General features: G+C 36.2%; 1 protein-coding gene across 4 annotated transcripts in view; it reads right to left on the reverse strand.

Annotated features, from left to right (window-relative positions):
- The window catches only part of VTI1A (vesicle transport through interaction with t-SNAREs 1A), a 257,024-nt gene that overhangs the window by 172,441 nt on the left and 62,471 nt on the right, over window positions 1-22,112 (reverse strand). The gene's annotated exons all lie outside the window — the stretch shown is intronic.

The raw sequence follows: 22,112 nt of genomic DNA on the forward strand, positions 1-22,112 counted from the left end.
AATTCAGACATAGAAAAGAACAGCGTTTTATATTTACACTCCTTTTTTTTTTCCTATTATTCTAATAAAATGACCCCGCATATTTACTCAAGCTGTTTAAGCAGGTAAGAAGGGCAAATAGCAGGGCTGGCATCATGTTACAAACCCAAATAAGAAAGCTACCAGCATAGAAATATATATAAAATTCAGAAAGAAAACAGATAATTTATATGAATAATTAAAAAAATATATATTAAATTCAGAAAAACTTATGCTCCAGTTAATTCGATGAGTGCAAAACCTCTTTTAGATATTTAAGGATTTTTTTTTTTCATTGTTAGCATCTCTTTATTTTTTGTAAACATGCAATTAATGAAAAATTCCTGGATTTAATTCAAGCCTTGATAATGTTGTCCCGTTGTGTTTCACCTGAAACAGTTTTGCAGGTTTGTTTATAAATAGGTCAAATGCTCCTATTTCTTTATATGCAAAAGAAATCCATACACTAATTTCACTTCATTTGCTAATGCTGCTCATTACCGACAGTTACTAGTTTCTCTGGACATTTTCAAGTTCATTTTTGAAGAGCTTGTAGTGCTTAGAATGCGTGGAAATGATCAGCCACATACTTGTCACTAAATTGTCCAAGCCAAAAAATCACATGTGGGAAACAGCAGTGACAACCTGCATCCTACAATGAACACATCTTGGTTTTAGCAATGCATTTATTTAGCAGTGCTCTTTAGTGCTAATTCAAATAGAAATTTGTATTTGGCCATGGACATGCTCATAGCCTGAAAAGAGATATTTATTCCGTAAAAGCTAAATCCCTACTCCAACTGTTTCTTTGGTTGCTGTTTGCTCATTCTAGAATTAAACTGGTCACACACATTTTTCATGTTTGATCCATTGAAATAAAACTTGACAACTTTTATAGACGTGGTTTTATTGAAATGGATGTTTATTAGTTAGATCATACTGCTCTACAGAAAATAATTCTCCTGCTGCTTACGAACATTTTGATCAGCCATATTCAAGTGAAAGAACAAGTCTAAGGGGGAGGGGGAAAGGAAAAGAAAGAAAATGGGAGGAGCAGAGACGGATACCATGCACAATTCTCATGTGACCTGTGGTACTACCTAATTAGAAAACTTAAAGTTTCCATAAACCTTTCATTGGAAGCAGCAGTATTCCAACTATCACATTTCAGTCCGCATTGGCTGATTTACCTACATTTCTATGACTAGAAGAACAGAAAATGCAATGCATAGTTTTGAGGAAGAAATCTAATGACACACTGTAAACAAGCACCACCAGTTTAGAAACTGAATGTAAATACAGCAAAGGGATTTTTCCAATAGATCTTTCTTCATTATGGTACAGGACACATAGGAGAACGCTACTGAACTGCAACCTCAATTATACTGGCCAGCAAATTACCTTTAACCATTAAATGAGAAAATGTTCTTCAGCACTATTCAGTTTAGCATTCTACACTGTCTCCAGGCTGAAGGTGGTCTGCATGTTGAACTTAGTACTGTGTGGGTTATAGTCTTTGTTTGCAGTCTTAACTGGGGATTGCACCTTAGCTACCGTAGTTCAAGCGTAAAAATACTTTGTCTGTAACACTATATACTGTTGCCAGCGACCCTCTAAATCCTTGAACCAACTGTGTCCTCTGGTGTCACAGAAGATAATGCCAATTTATTGCAATGTGTGGCTTTTTTAACTGATTAAAATTAAGCCGTAAACACGTGACAATGGAATTAGCACATTTAGAGAGTCTGTTTTCCCACATCCCATTTTGCGCTAGTGCGGCTGATCCCTGCAACTCTACGCGGGTGCAATTTTAATGACTTCGCTAGGTTTTGATGTTCTTATGAAAAAGCAGTGCTTGGTGTTTGTGGAGAAGGTAGATATGGAGGCTGAGTAGCTGTGATTGCGGACACTGTGACATCGTCTCTGTTTTTCGATAGGATCGGTGTCATTTTCCTCCCCACGATAAGACACCTCACTGACAGAGCCCGATTAGGGAAAATTTTATTATAAAATTCACTTCTATCGAACAAGGATGGAGTGATAAACAGTTCAGCCTCAGGGAAGAAACAGGAAAAGATTTTTCTTCTCTCTCTCTCTCTGTCCCTTTTTTGTTTTCCTTTTTTTTCCCCCATTTAAGAAAAATCCTCCCTCCTCATAGGACTTCTCCTGAACGTGAATGTGTTAAGCTAGTAAGAATTCTCCAAATGTAGAGATCAAACATATAGGAATGTTGTTCTAAAAGGAAAAAAGTTGTGATACCTCAGAATTCAAGAATATGATTTTAAAAAGTAAAAAGTGAGGACATTTTCTGAGTCACATTTTCTATCAAATTCATTAAAAACAAAAGTCTTCTGAACAGGAAGCTTTGGAAAAAACACAATTTTATTTTCCAATATTCACTTACATTTCTCCCTGGTTAGAAAACTGGCAAGCTGCAGGGTAAACAGGGAAAATGGATGCTTGTGGCCCTCTAATGCTTGAAGATGGACTAACCTCCAAGGAAGAACATAAAAGAAATATTGATTTAATCTTTTTTTTAAATACTAAAACATCTTTGCTTCTGCGTTTGATAGCTCACAGAGGATACCTCTAACAGGGCATCCAATGCCATATATGCAACACATTTTTGTACAGTAATCAGCACAGAGGTAGACAGTAAATATCATCTCTAGAAGATGGCCTGGGGAACTTGGAGAATGAAGTACAGGTACACAGAGTAATTTATTCCAGTTCTTATATTTTACTTTACATGTTTTCTTCATTTACATTCCACCACTGAAACACATTCATTAACTGATTAGGAAATAAACAGTGCTAACCAGTAATTTTAGAAAAAAAAAAAAAAACACAATGGAAAAGAGTGTACTAATGATTTTTTTCAAATCCAAGCTGTAACAATGCCATGAACCAAATGGCTGGCTTGGTTGCTCAACAATAAAACTTCCAAAGGAAGAAAATCCTAAGTACTGCCAGTGTTATTTTTATTTATGTCCAAACTGGAGTCACTACATTGAAACCACTCCCTCAAGATGGTGGCCTCAAAGTTACAGATGCTCCTTAAATGAGTTTTAAGCACTTTCAATTAGAACATTACAAATCTGCTGTCAAAGAGAGCTTCAGCATACAAATCCTTCCGGCAATGTTCTAGATTTGCTTTTATTAAATAACAATGGGAGGATGTTTACAAGCATATATAATTTTCATTAGGCACACTCAAACCAAATACAGTATACATATGATTCAAACTTCAAATAACTTCAGCAACAGTTGTATCCCTGAAGTAAAAACTTGCCAAAAATGCCTCCCTATTTGGATAACACATCTTTCTACCAACTGTGTTTACTGACACCTGTATCCTCACATTAAGCTAAATATAAGTTTTAAGGGAAGGGTCTGCCGAAATAAACACTGTGATAAATTTTATGGTTCTATGAAACTACATTAGACTCAGCCAGCATAACAGAGCTCAGCTTCTTTACTTGCAACTTGTTTGGAAGGAGAGGAAAAATGTTATTTAACACTCCTGGAACAGTCAGGACAAAACATGTGTTCCATCTATCTATAATTTCAAGTTGAGTGCACTGTATTTTTAACGTACAAATTATTTCAGAAGTCACAATCATACTACCCAGTCTCATCATGAAACACTAGATTCTATCAAATATTATCACCATGTTTTTTGACTGAGGATGCAGTTCTATGCTGTGCAGTTCCACACAATCAGAAAAAGAAAAATATTTACAAAGATGACTGCATTAAAACAAACATCAGTGTGAAAAAATATGACTAATGAAGGTAAGGCAGATCAATTAAACGGCAAGTTGGAATTCCAACACATTTCTTTTCAGCCTTCAAAATAAGATTTTAAACAATGAGTTAGTGATTTCAGTAGAGGAAGTAGGCAGAGGAAAAAAGTGCATCATTTGACTAGTGGTCTGTCAGATAGATTTCCTTCAATAACTTCTTAAAAGAACACTTGCTTCTGATTGACTGTAGCTGCAGCATCAGAGCTGTTAACTGTGTATTAAACATGAAAAAAAAAATACAGTTCAATAACCCCAACTAAACACAGAGGAATTCTAATTAGCAACAATAAGGCAATAAGGCTGTTCTCCCCCTACAACTTCTTCCACATAAATGTCTCTAAATCTGCTTGGAACTGATCTTTTCTGGGAGGGAGGCAAAAGAAAACTACTCAAAAAATTTAAACAGCTCAGTGTTACATACTCCTTGTGCTAAAGTTGGCCATTCCTCTCCATGTACGCCTGAACAGGGAGCTGGTGAGGATGGCAGGAAACAAAGGTGAGATCAGAGAAGAGCACCATTCTGCTCTGTATAAATACAGTGTTACACTTGGCAAAAGAAACCAGAGTTATTCCTGAACTCCAGTACCCAAATGAATAATTAGGATCTGCACACAATTACTAGATTTTTTTTCCCCTGTAATATACCCAAACAGCAGCATTAACTAGAAGTCTCCTGGAAGAGCAAGTAATTCCCTTTCTCTCTCCAAGATGTAGCACATGACTCGCCTGTGTGGATCCATGTAGCTATAAATACATTTATCTAGAAGAAATAGTCAAACAGTCCTTTCTAAGAGGAGTGCCTGATTGGTTAGCAGAAAATTGATACAGTGGAGTGAAGAATAACTGATAAAGAGATAATCCAGTGTGGCAATGTAGTTCTGCAGTGCTGTAGCTCCAGCCTTCATTGGGTGGTGAGTGTAGGGTGATGGAAGAAAAGGACAGGCTTCTGTTGTTTGCATTTGAAGTATGAGGGAGACATGGTGTGAGCAAACTTCAGAAGTAAAGAACAAAAGCCCAGTTTTCCTCTATACCATCTTTAACTATATGATGAAGCTTAAAGCTGAAACACTGTGCTATTCCATTTTTACAGCTGATGTTCTCTTTATCTGTATTTTACCTCTACAAAGCAGAGATGCAAATACCTGTATGTACTTATTTGGTGCATGCATAGCTTCATTTCCAGAGAGAGGGTCAGTGTATATGTTCTAACCTGACCTTAATTTAGGCAGTAATTTCCCAGACTGTTACATCATGCTCATTACTAGCATAACTAAACATTTCCCAAGCAGGCTATATTTAACAAATGTCTAAAATTATTTCTGCAAGGATTAAACATCCACAAATTATTTTATTTTATTTTTATATAAGTGAATATTTTGGAGAGAAGAATAGTACCTAAGCTGGTGGTGGATCAGAGTATGCCAGTTACAGGAGCACTTAAGCGCCCATTGGCACAGCAAGACTCAAAGACCCGGTAGGTTTCAAAGAAACACTTCTTTTTTTTTTTTTCCCCCCCTTCTAGAACTCTTTGCTTTCTAGTAAAGCTGCAACCACAATGTTCTCTCTCTTAATGCCACCATAAAAAATCAAAACACTTTAAAACAAATTGATGTCCTCTTTAATACAGTCATCACATCATCACAGTGCCCTTGCACCCTGCTTGGTGACAACCAGGGGGATGCACACACACACATCTCTCTCTTGCTTGCTCTCTCTCTCTCTTTTTTTTTTTTTTAAGGCATTGAAGCAGGCAACAAAGAAGGAGAGAAAGACTGGAGAGACACTCAATTGAGATATTGGCACCTTTGATTGACAAGATCTAATCAGCTTATCTCCACACTAATAAAGTTGATGGCCTGTGGAGCTGGTATATGTCCAGCTTCAAGTGAACTTTCAGTAGCCAAAGCCTCAAGGGCCAGGACTAAGACTGAGCTTATCTAAACTGATTTAAATCAATTCCTAATGGGCTATTTCAATTTGATCAATTTGAAAGGTTGGAAACCTGTAACCACTTGACTAAATTGTCTTGATTCTTGCTGGCACCACTGGAGATTTGGTCAGAGGCACAAACTATTTATCTACAATGAAACAATGGAGTACAACTGATACACTCCTGACATTATTTCACCCGCCTTAAGGTACTGTTCAGTTTATTACAAATTGGGTGTTTTATAGAGCAACTTCTCTTGTACTCAACAGAACATTTTGAAGTATGATGTTCAAAAATGGGTAGTGAATGCCACAAGCAAAATTCCCTATGTCATGAAAAGGGAATAGTTGGCTTTGCTTTTCTAAATTAACAGATTCCTTTATGTGTTTTGAGGGACTGCCTGTCCCACTGAAGGTGTGATGGCAGAATGGAACACTATGAAAGGAATTACTTGAGCATTCAGATAGATATTTCATTCATTATCAGTAGAATTAAACAAATTGCTTCTGAAGTTCTTGGAATTAATTTTGCAAAACTCAGTGCACTTTCAACTCCATAATAATATGTCAAAGAAATATATGTGTCTATATGTACTGCATCACATGAGGAAAAGGGCTTGCTGCTTCTTTCAGGGTAAATCACTGCGTTTAAGAATGCAGAGAATTTCACAGCACCAAATTGCATCTACACAAGATAATCTCTGAATTAAGAATTCTGTTATCCATATAAAAATTAATATTTTTAGGAAAACACGGTATTACTAAACAAATATCTTATGAGGTGGAACTATACAGTCAAATGTACTTCACAGATTTGACAAAGCATGAGCAGTGAAACCAAATAAAAGTATTTTTCAGTCAATAGCACCCATGAACACCTTAGCAATGTCTTGTGTTTAATAGAGGCAATTTAAGCACTTTCCAAAGGAAGAGTTTTTTGGTATTAATACTAGATTACAAAAAACCCTAAGCAATATTTTCATTCAGATTGTGGTTTTCAAGTTGTAATTGCTTTATACAAAATCCACTCTAGTGTTATCACTCAATATCATCTTCACTGCTGTACATCTGAAGATAATTTTGCAATAAAACTTAATTGATAGAGCTTATTTTTCACTAATCTCCTAATATAGAAAAATGAAAAAGTACTAACAGTACGTATTATAAGCTATGACCCTCACAGCGCAGGATATTTCTAGTTTATCAAACTAAAATAGATCCATTTTAAGGCATCAAATATTTTATACACTTTAATAATGTAGAGACTTTTTCCCCAAATAGGAAGTAAATGGAAAATTCCCTTAATAAAGGAAAATGTGGAGAGTAAAAGTCATTCACAAAGAGGATATTCAGACCATCCCATCTCATCTCATAACATTACTAGTTTGTCCCCCACTGGCCATTAGTGCAAAATCTCAAAACATTTCAGTTATGGAAATCAGTAAGTCTGCCATCAGTGACATCTATTAAGAAGTTAAATTCAGTGATTTTATAATTATAAACTGAACTCCTTATCATGTACTGCATAAACTGGATTCTGAACATGACTTTTTAAAAATCAAAACAGTGTGGATTATTTTATACTTCCTTCTCCTTTGGGTAACTTAGACATGACATCAGTCCTAAGACTTCTCATCAGTTAAGTAAACAGTTCTAGTGATTACAGAGAATAGGAGAAGAGAAAATAAAGCATTAGATGTTAGTAGATGAGGACTGGCATTTTGAATTCATAAGGCTTTTTCTTGCACTTCAGCACACCTTAAAGACAGTGCTTCCAGAGCAGAAATTCCCCAGGTACCAGCCAGCCATTAAGACATCATGAGAAATTTCCTGTAATCCTGAGACCTGGGGTCACACTGAGATCCAGCCACTGCAGCACTGTGTTCCTGAGCAGAGTAGGTAACTTCTGTCTTGAAAAATAAATGGTCTGCAGAGTCAGGGAGCTACATTTGGCTCACAATCAACAGTTTGTCTGCTTGCCCCAGACTTTGTTCCCAGTTCTACTACGAAAATCTGCTGGAGTGGACAATCTGACACTTTGAACACCTGGGTCCTGCTCCGTGATCTTGGTAGGCTGAAATGAGATAAACCTAAACTGTAAAACTGAGATTATCTTCTACTTCTGCAGTGTGACTTTTAACTTTCCTTCCTCCCCAAATCAGCCACTCTCCCACACCATTCCCGTTTTGGCCTCTTGCAGAAGGATCTAAACTTATTAATTGCTCAGACATGACTCAATACAACATAGAGAATCAAGGAAAATGCTCCTTTTACTCCAGATGTCTATACAGGCTTTAAGATACCACCCTTCCTGATCATTCAGGGCTTCTCTAAAACAAAAAAGATACTCAAAATAACCACAAACATCTTTCTAGATTTGCACAGGCCTCATTTTTCCGAACCTCTGAGATGCTTGGTGTGCTCTTGAGATGCTTGGAACCTAGCTTGGTGCTACCTCCTTACCTTTTTTTTTTTTCTTTTTAAATTTAACATTACTGTGCTTTTGCCTCTCAACAGAATGAGTATAACATTATTGTTTCTGTCTCTCAAGAGCATTACATGGATGCACAAATAAAGTTCTGTGAACCCATGGTATTAAAGAACAAAACCACAGTGCCATCAAACTGGCAAAAAAATTGCAGCAACTTCAGTTGTAAAAATGCAAGTATGGCCTTTTTGCATTAAAATACCACTCATACTGTCATTTAATGGTGAAAAGGTTTCCTAAACACAGTCATCAGCTTGTCAAAATCACTGCAGATGTATCAGAGACAATTAATGACTGTAAAAGGCTGGAAGACTTGTGCTTTGTGTAGAAGACACTACTCACCAGACCAAACCAGCCTCTGCATTTTTGGGCAGTCAAATCATAACAAGGCCAAAATAATACTAAATCATTGATGAGGTTTTTAAGTTTAAATATCAAAGTGGTATATATGCAGAAGAACTGTTGACATTTGAATTTCAGCAACAGGCATTTTTTAGGCATTTCAAACTCTGTAAAACCTGACATTTCAGTGCTCATATACAAAACTTGCTATATTACAAAACAACACCTCTCCACCAATACTTTGTCATTTAAAACTTTCTTCCTTGTTATATAGTCACATAGTAACATTTTAGAACACATTAATGCCTAGAAACCTGTCATCCTTATGTAAATAGGAAAAATCTGCTGTATATTAATTATGATTTTTTGTAGTGATCACTTTCAGTCTCCTTGTTCCAGTAGTCAGGTTTTCATCCCCTTTATTATTCATGTAGAAATCTTTTCTGGCAGGTGAAATATATTACTTTATGCAATGTTTTGATGAAGCACACCAGAGAAAATGAAATGAAATGAACTGGACTACCCCAAAAAGAAAAACAGGTGAAATACAACTGTTTAGCATACTATTGCATGACATATGGGAACTAACCTCTACTGCTCCTCCATTATTCCATAATGTATAATGTCTGTATCCCCAACCTTCTAACAGCTGGGATTGAAATGTTTTGACATGATGATCTCTAGGTGGCAATATTGAAAGCATTAAAATATAGATATAAATAGGTGATAATGAAGAACAAAATGTGTACCATTTTCTTGCAGTCATAGTTTGCAAATTAACAAGCTGCTATTGATTTTTCTTTGAGGTCAATAACAGCATTTATTGATCCAAGAAGTTAATACTCACTGAGGTCAATATTGCATCTCAGGGGTCAACATATCTGGATTCTGACTTCTATTTCCTGTCCATATATAAATATTACATAGACAAAATGGGAAAATTTCATCTTTGGAAATAAAGCACTGTATTTGTTTGACAGGATACAAACCCCCCAAACATTAAAACTTAAGATCAGAGTCTACCTGGATCATTTTCAGACAGCTCTCAAACACTTAAACCTTAAAATCTAGAAGTACTGTCTTCACAAACTGTATCTTCAGCTCTGAACTTAACACCTCCCAGATAAAATATGGTCATTCATTGTACTATTTCCCCACAGCAAAAGTGAAGCCATTTTAGAGACAACTCAGTATCAAGGGACATCAATGTATTTTACCAAACTAAACTAAAATTCATTAAAAATTAATAGCTGAATAACAGTCGTGGTGTTTTTGATTTTGCTTATTCCCTACTCTTTCCAATGTGATCTGAGGCAAAGTCAACAGAAACTTTCCTGCTGCCTTCAATGAACTCTGGATTGGCCCTTTGTAAAATCACGTGAAGTTTACTTCTGTAGTTTGTCACCCAAGCATTAACACGTCTGAAAAAAAACTGGAAGTGAGCGATTAGTCTTGTGATAAATTACTCTGATAAATATCAATGAAGCTGTACACTTTTGGTAAATGACAGGGACAGTAACAAATTTCAGAAATTCCAAGCTCATATGGGGATTTTTGCATCTCCACTGCAAAAAATAGTAAATAGCATAATGTCTCTCAAAAATATGAAAGTTATACATTAGCTTTGTGAGAAATTGCATTTGCGTGAAGACATACTATTAAACTTACACCACAAACGAGGCACAGTGTGGCAAGCATTTAAACTGGCTAAAAATGATACTCCAGAACTTTAAAAATATTCATCACATTTGCAGAACTTTACAATTCAGGAACTTTCTATCATTATGCAAAGCAGAAAATGTTATTTTACCCATGAGAAAGCTGTAACAGAAAAACTGATAGTCCACAAATTGTACAGAACTAAAGCTGCTAATACACCAGCTCCTGAGCTGTGTAGTAGGAATGAGTGAAATATGGATCATCTGGTTTTTGGCACCAGGACTTTTCTTTGAGTGCTTAAGCAAGCAAAGAGCCAATTCAACAGGAGACCATAGAAAGATATTTTCATTGTTAATTCAATATTTTACCTTCCTGTATCAAAATTTTGCTTCAAATTTCCTTAATTTGCAAGGCAAATATTTAAAACACTCATTTGTTACCAAAACACAGCAGTTGCCAGACAAAATGTGCACATAATGGTGCAAGTGTGCTATGCAGAGCATTATAGATGAATATAAGGTTCTGTTGCAAATGGTCTAAGTTTTTAAAATGTTTTAAAATATATGACTGTGCAATATCTATCCATGTATCTAACAGGAAAATGGAGTAAAGTACAAAGCACTGATCTTTAAAAACATACAGAAATACACAATTGATTTAATTTAGAAGTAAAAACATACAGTCAATCTTAATTTGAACCCCTGGTTAAAATTACTTTCTTAATTAAACATCTACTCTCCATTTCTGCATAGCTGCTAAAGATGGCAATTTCCACCAAAAGAAAAGAAAACCTTTCAAACTCAGTTTTGTCCCTCTGGGTGGTCAGGAGGACATGCCATACCTCCATATATTTCTTTAAGAGCTACATAGATTGTGGCATATTCTTCTTTGTTTCATGACTTAATTTACTTTAATTTTGAATTTTAAGAAAGTTTCTTGGGAAAAGGAGATCACAAATATTATTTTCTTGTTTTAATAGCTGAATAAATAACCAAAAAATGCCATCAACACAGAGAAAACACCAAAGTTTATCCAAGCATATTTTATATTTGCAAACTATTAATTTACTCCACAAATTTAGTGTAATTTCCATTTCTGTAGGTCAGGTTTTAAAAAGCATTTGTAAATGTTTCTCCAAAGATTAATCTTAAAATGTTAAAATTAACATTTATGCTGTCATAAATACAGTAAGTGCATAATCTAGTTCATGACATATTTATAAAGTTTATGCTAGAATACTTGTTGTACAGAACTTTTTATGAGCATGCAGTAAAAAACCCTTCACTTGAATTATTAACATTTGGGCAATACTCTGACTTGCCATTTTAAACTCATTTGGGAAAATATCATTGTTTCTAGACTGGATTTAAAATACATCCTCCCCATAAAATTGAAAGCAGATAATTTAAAAAAATAATAAAATAACAAAAAAAAAATTAATGTGGTCTCTATGCTTCATTCTTAACACTTCTATACCTCATATTTCACTACCGAAAAAAGGACACTAAAACAGAAAAATCACTTACATGCGGAGTAAAGCAAATATAATAATTTTCAGAAAATTTCTCAAGATGGCATTCCAGCCAATTATTATAGTAGGCAAGTGCCAACACATTCAACACATGGAAATCTTACAGCACTCAATTATAAAAATCAGATTAATACTTTTAAGACTACTGTAATGAAAACACTGAATTATTGCATCCCTGTGAATAACAAAAAATCAAAATGTAAACAATACTCTCATTCCAACTGTTTTGCATGTTGGCTCTCTAGATCCTGCAAGAGAGCTAAACAGAAGCCAAATCCCAAACACATGAACACTTAAAAACTTCAGTTCTAGAGACCACAGACTTTCCATAAAATACAGAAAAATTCACCCCAGCAGAGACCAAGTAGATGTAAGAGATTACCTCTGCGTCGTGTTTATCCTTGCAAGGCGTGCGATGTAAATTGAGGAATTTATTCCACAAAAATCCAAACCACAACAATTAGCTGCTCCTGATCGCTTGATTTGGAGATAATTACACATGAGGGAGCTCGACCTCCCTCATGGAAACAAATTCTTGCCTTGCAAACCTTTTTGGAAATGTACTAACAGAGAGACGTTGTCTGGTGAGCAGGGCCAGCTTGGCATGAAGTTGTGTCAGGGCAGGTTTAGGTTGGACATTAGAAAAAGCTTCTTCACCCAGAGGGTGGCTGGGCACTGAACAGCTCCCCAGGGCAGTGATCACAGCTCCACATCTGGCAGAGCTCCAGAAGTGCTTGGACAACGCTCTTGGGCACATTGTGTGATTCTGGGGATTGCCTTGTGCAGGGCCAGGAGTTGGACTCTGTTGAAACCCTTGAAACCGAGAGTTTTGGGCTTTCTGTGGTGACAGGCACTGACCCCCAGGAAAATACTACTTTTGACCTGATGCTGTGGAGAAGGCTTCCAAAACTGAACAATAAAACTAGAAATCACTGGTGTATAGTTTGAACAGAAGTGTGTGATATCACATGGTAGAAAATTCAAAATTTAAGGTTTCAGAATAGAGTAATATATATAAAACAAAACAAAAGATTTAGGGCAGAAGTTTCTTCTTCACCTTCTTCTTCATAGGTCTAAGTGAGATTTTATATAACTGGTTAAAAAATTCCGCATTGCAGGTCACAGGCAGTTGGTTATTAGATTAAAAGTAAAAATAATTTAGGTGTTCATTCTTAATTAAACAGTGTGAGCTTAAAAGCCCTTGTAAGGAAAAAAAATACATTGCCATTTTCAGCTTGTTAGCTAGAAGTGCTGTAGAACTCACTATAATATAAATAAGAATTAATAAACATCTGAGTCCAAACATGAAATACCATCTCTAGAGCATTTAATCCCAACTCTGGCAGAGAAAAAAAAAAAACCACAAAATGCAATAGGACTTGTTGAACTCTATGATTCCTATGGATCCCTTCCAACTCAGCATTTTATATGGCTGATTCTTCCCCAGCACACACATCAATGTGTCAATCAATGTGCACGTGCCCACACACATCTGCAATTTAATATATAAATACTTATGCTCTGTCAATAACTGGGCATGTTTATAACCGTGACAATTTATTACATTTGTTAGGATTAGGCCAAGAGTGTAAAATTCCATATCAAAATTCACATTCGTGTTTTTGGAGGTAGGGAAATATGATGAGGTAAAGAGAAAACGGCAGAAAAAGAACCATGATGTGACAGACAGCTGATACTTGGAATTAGGAGCAAGGAAAAAGTTTGCAAAATATGGAAGGGATACATAATTACAGAAAAAAACCAGAAAGGTTTTCTTGAGTCAAGAAAGGATACAGAGAAACAAGAATGTACAGATGCATATAAGTGGTCTGATATAAGTGACTGATGAAAAATAATGAATTTGTAGTCTCAAAACCATGAACTACAATTTTGTTGGTCTACACTACCTCACAACAGCTAACAGCCAATAACCAGAAGTAGTTTCTCAAAACAGGACTGTAACAGGTCAAAGAAAATCACAGTGCTAGTTCAGAGAGATGAGTGGTACAACAGCAGATCCACTCACACTGACAGGATGAAATCACGCCAGTCAGTAAACAGCTTCCAACATGGAATTCCTGAGTCTAAGTTTTGATATAAAAATAGAGACTTGGATAGTGAGCAGTACTTGCACAAATCAGAGGTTATGTCCTCATCTGATACACATTGCACAAACTGACAAATTTCAACTGTAACTGGACTAAGGGTCCATAATGTTCAGCCGTTCTCAAACCTGACTGCTTGCTCACTCAACACATGGATCATTTTTTTGACCATAAATGTCAGTAATTACAGCAGAAAATAAACACTCTATAAACAGTGTAATAAAACCATTACCATAAAGTAGTATGGTGTGACTTGAATTGTATGAAGAAATATCTAGATAAAGGTTCTCTTCCATCATTCCATACTGTGATAGAAGGACGTTTTTCAATTCAGTGCTTGTATGTCCTGGTTCAGGACAGTAGTTTGGGCTTCCCCTCCCTGCCCCTATATCTCTTAAATAAAAAACCCCAAAACCAAAAAAGATATTTGTGTAACTGTAACTCTTCAGTCCTAAGATATAAAAGGGGAAAATACTGTGCTTGAAAGACGTTCTACCATTAAAACCCTTTTGATATTGGCTTTACTTAGAAAAGCATGCTCTGTAGAGATATATTTTTTAATGTTAAACTTCATTCTTTACTGCATTTGGAGGAAAACAGTGTTAGCCTGTCAGGAAGCAGATGTAGGAAGCTTCAAACAAGAAATATGAAACAATCCCCAAAACACAGGTGAGCTTTGTCAAGTCTAAGCTCATCAACTTTTCTTCTCAATGTAAGTTGTAATATAAAAAAAGTCTTTGCCAAGCAAGACCTCATTTGCTGTGCAAATTCAGCCATGCCCATGTAGCGAAAAATCTGTTTAAAACAATTGAAAATCTGGCTGTTTACTTAAATACCAGAAATAACAATTCACCAAAGTCTGTTTTTTCAACAAAATATACAGCTGATGTTCTGTGGAGAATGAACTCACCAAATTAAGTCATTAAATTAGCAGCATATTAATATATTTGAGGTCAAAAGGTGGACTTGTAATTCCATTCAGCTGTACTCTTTCAAAAGTTGCAACAGACTGACTGTCACTGCCAAGTCAGTATCACTTGGAATCAATTCCTTTCACTTGGTGAAAGTTCAAAAGGAGTTCCAGTGCTATATAGGATGGGAGGGAGAGAATAAATCATAAGTAAACAGGAACAGTGTTTAGGGACAATATAGCGGAATTTGAGTTCTACTCATTAAAGATTAACCAGCAGTTCCCAACTACCTGAAACTTTCTGGACAAGTTTTCTACAAGTCATTTTCCTCAGGGAGAGTATGCAACATAATCAAGAGATTTTTCTCAGGCCTATACAAGTTGAACATTTACTTGCTATGGGCTTGACTTCCCATTTTTTGTCCACCTGTTGAAATGGGTTTTCTGGACAAACTATGTTAGATGAAATGCTGACATCTCTTGGAGACACCTAAGCACAGTGGATGAAAGTGTTAAAAGATAAGGGAAGAGAATATAAATATATATATGGAGGACAGACAACTGGGCTTTTTCCATTACCTCTTTCTCAAGGTAGTTTGGAGAGTTTACTCACACTTCTAGAAACAACAGATACTGCTCATTTATCTTTTTATTTTTATCCTTCTTTCTTTCATTTGCCTTACCTGCTCAGAACCAGACAAAAAACTCTGAAATGTTATCACAGCGAGGAAAGCTCCCTGAGGCTAAATAATTTCAAAATTGAAAGAAGCAGGTACTGTAAGTTAAGACCAAAAAAAAAATAACCATATACCTTGATTTGAAATCCTCACACTCTTATTAGGACCAAAAAGGTCTTCAAAAGCTTTACTAAAGACTTAGGAATAAGCTACAATGAATACTTTCATCAATAAACACCATCTTATATGAATAAATACATTAAAGAAAGAGGGTCAGCACCAAAAAAATTATGCTGAAATAGTGTTTTCTCTGATTCAGTTAGAGGTTATTTCCTATACAACAGTCTACACAGTAGAGATGGCCCAATAGAAGGCCTGTAAAACAATGCTTTAATGCTATCTTCTGAGTTCATCTTATAATTCAGATATTAATATTATTCACAGGTACTCTGTGACAAATGCAAGTTATTTGTGAAAACATACACAGGTTTTAGCTGGTGTGATTATTTGTCTGGCATACACACGGGAAGCACTTAAACATAAAGTTTCTGATAACTACAAAAAAATGTTTTCATCATTCTAGCATGGAATAAAAATCCACAAAACTATATTTCTATCACATATAATAAAGCATCTTTATAAGGTTATTGCAATATTTGCTCAACCAAAAATCAGTCTTAAGCAAACTTCAACTGGAAGCAAGTTCCTAACAAGAATGAAGTTAACTTGTCCCATGATGCGTGGTACAATAATGAATTCCTGCACATGTAAAATAACCTGTGACTTCTTCCAAAACAGAGGACAAAATGGTCAAATTTGGATCACTATTTTTTTCCTACTGTAACTGAGCAAATCTGTACTACGGAACAGATTTGACATTCTTTATTTGCTGCATTAATGATATAATCCCAAACCTACTGAGGTGAAAGGTAAGCACTCTTTTTATTGGAAATCCAGCTGAAAGGTGCTGAATGCCAAAAGATAATCTTTTAACAGAAATGGTCTTACAACTCTATAAAGTAAGTTTTTCCTCATCTCTTCAAAAAAGTAGTTGGAAAGGGATTTTTTGATAGCAGTTAGAGGACAGTACTCTGAAAATAGATGAAAATTCAAAATTTCCCTACTTCGTGGCAAGTACTTTATGTATTTAAAAATATAAGAAAATACTAAAATAATCTGTATCCTGCGTTTGAAACATGGAAATGTAGAGGGCCATGGAGTAAAGGGAACAGGCTTTCAATACCACAAGACAATGGTGGGTGAGTTAGTGGATAAACTTTTCATGACCACAAATGTGCAAGGCCCATACTGCTGCTGAATCAAATCCCTAAGATGAAACACAAAGCACAGGAAAACTGGGATGGTGCCAGAATTGGAATTAATATGCAAAGGAGTATCTGAATACAGAGAAAGGGTATTAAAGAGCTAGAATTGGGAAGGTCAGAGCTGGGCAGGATGGTGAGAAGGAGGGCCAGGAGGGAGGAGATGGCAATAGGGAGCTGTAGGGAGCAGCTTGGTGACTGGAGAAGCAAAGAACCAGCAGGAAATACTAAAACTGAAGGTGCAAAAAGCCCTTCCCTGGTATCAGCAGCTGCATGGTAAAACACTAAGGAATGGAACCTGAATAGTTTGGTCTCTCCATGCCCTCTCAATGCTGGTTCTGACTCCTTATTGCAAGGCAGCAGCACAACCCAAACATGATTCCCCCCATGACCGTGCAGCTGGGATACTCCAGAGGCCTGACATCCCCAGAAACAAAAATCTCTCCCTATTTCTACCTCCTCACCACTTTAAAGCCCAGACTACGAAGAAGGGCAGAGGGCTTAGAGATGTAGGAATGCAATATGCCACTTCAAAATGAATTTCTGAAACAATAAACAGATTTTAATAGAAATCAGCCGGAAAAGAAAAAAAAAATATATATGAAACATGAAATACTGCTGCTAGCAGAAGAAACAGGGATCATGAAAAAGCTCTCTCTGATGGTGACTGGAAACTGCATAAAAACTCATTTCACTACAGAAACTTTGGATTAAGATTTCAGTAGAAAGATGTTCTGGCATATCAAAGAAACACCTGAGGAGGAGATACTGGTATATGCTCCAGAACTCAGAAGCCCTCTTTCTCTAATGAAAGGTTTTACACACAGTATTCGCATATACATGCATGAATAATTCATTAGAGATGAAATAGGTAGATATTAAGTGTAAATATCTAGGACAGGAATAGCCTTTTTTATTTAAAGCAAGGGGCACTAGAAGCAAGGTCCTGATTTTCAAAACTTGGTTTCCATTTCCTTACTCTTAGTTATTTGGAGCTCAAATGTAATCAGAATATGCATGCACCTGAAGACAGAACAAGGGTGTGAAGGTCCAAGAGATATTAACTAATTCAAACAAATTACTAAGCAGACAAAATTACAACATAGAAGAAACAGCAACCTTTCCACTAGCCTAATGTAGCCCTATATGTATGAACGTTAGGATTTGTTATTTTGTTAAATTAACATTGGATGTTAGAGCCCTTTAAACTTTTTCTATGCTGAGCAAACACTTTTCATTCTATGATACCTGTAAACTCCAGCTCTTGCAACCACAATGGAATGGAAACAGTTTAGTCAATATACTTATTTTAATTTTAATGGTTTCACATATGTTATGACAGTTCTGCTGTGCATCTCATTTATGACACCTGACCAGCACAACCACCTCGTGAAATATGGAGGGGTAAGTCCTTCAGGGCAGCTGCTTGGGGATTCAGATTGTTCCATCAATAAAGGAGTGAGAAATCCAAATATGTGACAATGCTGCAGTCGACAATGCGCTTGTACATCAAATTCCATTACTCATATCTGGCAGGACATGTCCTGGAGTTGTGCTAAAACAGTTCCCTTTTCATGCTAAAGTCACTGAAGACTCCTGCCTTCAGAAACGGCTTATAAATATTTGTTAACATGCTATCACTGATCTGCTCACTGCACTTTCACTCAGTGCTGCATCCAGACAAGACAATAACTAATACTATTTCATACAGAAGCAAACTCACTTCTTTGTCTAAAGAGATTCCTATTTGCTTTCCAGCAAGTAGGCTGCCAGTGCTTTGAGGTGGGTCTGACCATCTGCTTGTAGGCCACCACAACATTACACTACGTATTTATGACTCAGTCCAGAAAAGGAGTTTTAACTGTAGTTCATTACAACAGGTGAAAGACACTGAAATTCACTTAGATCCCTTAGTAACAAGAATTATTCATGTCACAAAAGAGTGGAAAATAAGCTGTTATGTCTCTTGCTGAGAGATATTTCTCCTTTAACTGTTTCAGAGTTACATATTCCTGAGATTCCCAATGAGTAAGGAGGATTGAAAACAAATAATAATTTTAAGCAACCTCAACTCAAGTTTCAGAATGATTTTCTGTATATGGAAAAGGAGACTTTTTCTTCCTTTGATTTCTTTACTTCTAAAACACCACGTTTACATGCTACAAACGGGGTATAAAATAGATGCCAAGACAAAATTTAAAAGATGAAACACAAAGAATAGATATATTATCCACAAACTCTTCTAGTAGCACAGATATTACAGAGATTCAGAGCTACAGCATAATATCCAATTATCATCACTTAGAGGCAAGCTCAACACTTCTCAAATTACATGCACTGAAAGTTATAGAAATATCTAAGGGCGATAAAGGAAAAAAAGTTAATATAGTTTTTCCCTGAAATCCTGGACAGCATTCAGTGGTTGGATCTCTCTCTCTTACATTGTCCTGAGACAAGGTGAAGCCTGCATTATATAAACACCACAGTTGGGTTTTTTTCCTGGAAAATATCTGGCAGTTGAGAAGAACTTGGTGAAAGCAACTCAACTGTGATGTACAATGGTCCTCTACAACAAGGCATGCTCTTCTTCCCCTTGACAGTGTTTTACATTTCCATGCCAATTTTATCACTGAAGATGAATGAAGCATTTTAAACTATTCCTCATTCAAAATACTCCTGTCTGAGCAAACATACCTAAGACTCAACAAAGAAGGGTATACCTTATTATGCTGCATTCTGCAGACAAAATAAGGAAGTTCTAGAATTCATTTTGTGCGCTGTGGAAATCTGAGCATGGGGAATAGAATTAGGCCCCCTCAAAACCAGGAAGAATTTTGTTATTAATCAGGATTAATTTGACGAGCTCTCTTTTTGACTGAAAACAGCAATTTTCATGCATACTTAAAATCTTTCTCATATTCTGAGGCTATATGGTCAGACTAAGTGGCCTGAAATTAAGAAAATTGAGCTGCAGAGCTGCAAATAATGAGTGGTGTTGGAAATGCCTATTTACAAGGCTGTAAACTTGTCTCTTTCTTACAAGCAAAGCACATTATAACATAAAACCAGAAACATAAGAAATATTCTCTAAAACAGTGTTTTGAATTTAAAAAACAGATGAGTGCACCTTATGGTGTTACCAGCCATTATCAAAAACTTCCCCTACTTGGTACAAACAATGGAGACCTGTGAGATTCAAACAGCTGATGGTTTCTCTTTATGTCTTCAGAGATTTCCGTTGTGTTTTTTGCCATTAAATTCAGGCAATTTAAAAGCAACTGCTCTGATTAACTCACAGGTTTACCAAATCAGCTTCTCAAACACCTGTTAAATTTGCGACATACCCCTACAAATGTTTAGAATAATGTTCCTCTGCTTACAGTAGGCCTTGAGTACTCCAGAACTCGTTGCCAGATACTAAAGGCTTTGCGTAGTCCTTCAGGAGGTTTCTGCATAGATTTAAACATCCTCAGCATCAACAAAGGACAGCAGACAAACTATGAAAGCCTGACAGCGCTGGATTGCCTTAGAGGTGGTGACATAGGCAGCATCCTGTTCAGACACCACTGAAGCCATGAATCAGTGACATTGCTCAGAGAAGGAAGTCAGACCTTCCAACAGATCTCAGCTTGTATGAACAACTGTACGTAAGATGAAAGGGCTTATCAATTTAGAGATGCAAACAGGAAAAAAGCTTCTAATTTATCATGGTAAGTTTCAGGAATTGTAATGTGAAAATTGCATAAAATTACTTATGTCAGATTAATCCCTAGATGATCACAGGGGCAGGTTAAAATAGTATATGTATTTTTGCTGATTAAGGTAATAAAAAAGACCCAAATGTGACTTATTCCAGAGGTCAAAATCATCCAGTTTCATTACAGAATGCAACATACATATCCATAATTGTCAAAAGACATCACATAGAAAAAGTAGAATAGATACTTAGGGGTTGTCACATCCCCCTCTCAGAATCACAGAATGGCTGAGGTGGGAAGGGACTTCTTGAGATCACCTTGTCCAACACTCTGCCCTACAGTCACCTGGAGTCAAGACTGTGCTCACCTGGATTTTGAGTATCTTCTGAAATGGAGAGTTGACAATCACTCTGAGTTATCTATTTCACTGTTTGACCATTACCACAGTAAAAAATTATCACGTTCTGATGGAATTTCACAGATTATAATTTGTGCCTCTTGTCCTGTTACTGAATATTACTGAGAGGAGTCTGGCTCCCTCTTCTTCATTCCAACCCATCAGCTATTTGTACACATTGATAAAGTCTTCCAGAGCCTTCTCCTCTCCACACTGAACACTCTTTGCTTTCTCAGCCTCTTCTCACATGAAAGATGCTCCAGTTCCTTAATTCTGTTCATGGTCCTTTACTGCACTCACTCCAGAAAGTCAATGCCTTTCTTGTACAGGGGAGCCCAGACCTAGAAACAGCACCTACAGAAGTGTCCTCACCAGTGCTGTGTAGAGAAGCTCTTTATGCAATAGAAGCAACAAAAAAGGCAAGATACGGTCTAAGGAGTCTGCTAAAAGAACTGAAAATGCTTTATTTTATTGTTAGACCTCAACACAGAACAATCAAAAGTAATTCCAAAAGTAAGTTCTTTTGTTGCACTGAATTAATCCAAATTCTCTTAAACCTAGAATCATTGTGATCAATGCCAGGATTAAAATAATCCATCAGTTTCCAGAAAATTCTTTGGAAAAAATCTACATTACAATGAAGTCAGTATTTCCAAAGTCATCATCTCAAAGTTATTTAATATTAAGAAGTCATATAATATGATTCCACTCCTACTCTTCACAGAGTTTTGGGAACAAGAATTATACACATCTCTCTCTCTCTATCTCTGTGCATGAGATAAAAAGTAGATGGACACAATGATGGGGTGAGTTAGTGACTCTACAGAATCCAAAGCAGTTTCACCCGGTTTTGATACTGAGAGATACCGTTTCCATATAAATATACATTTGCACTCCAACCATATTTCTCAGAAATCACCATGGAGATATGCAACTGAAGTTAACATGACCATCATCTCCATAAAACAAATTCCACATGGAGTGAAAAAGGATATAAGATATCTCCTCTGCAAAAGGATCAGTCTGAATTTTTATATACTGCTTCTCTGTGAAAGATCCAGGCTCAAGTAAAGCAGATCAGGGATCATTTTTGACAAGTTTAAAATAGCCCTTCTAAAAACAAGTTATTGACCATTTATAGAAAATCTGCAGGAAAGCAAACTTAATTGCTATCATATGTTTGTCTATATATTGTGCCATCCACTGGCACAAAAGAATTAATGCTTCTGG

This window comes from Cinclus cinclus, chromosome 7, assembly GCF_963662255.1.
Source record: "Cinclus cinclus chromosome 7, bCinCin1.1, whole genome shotgun sequence".
Taxonomy (NCBI): domain Eukaryota; kingdom Metazoa; phylum Chordata; class Aves; order Passeriformes; family Cinclidae; genus Cinclus; species Cinclus cinclus.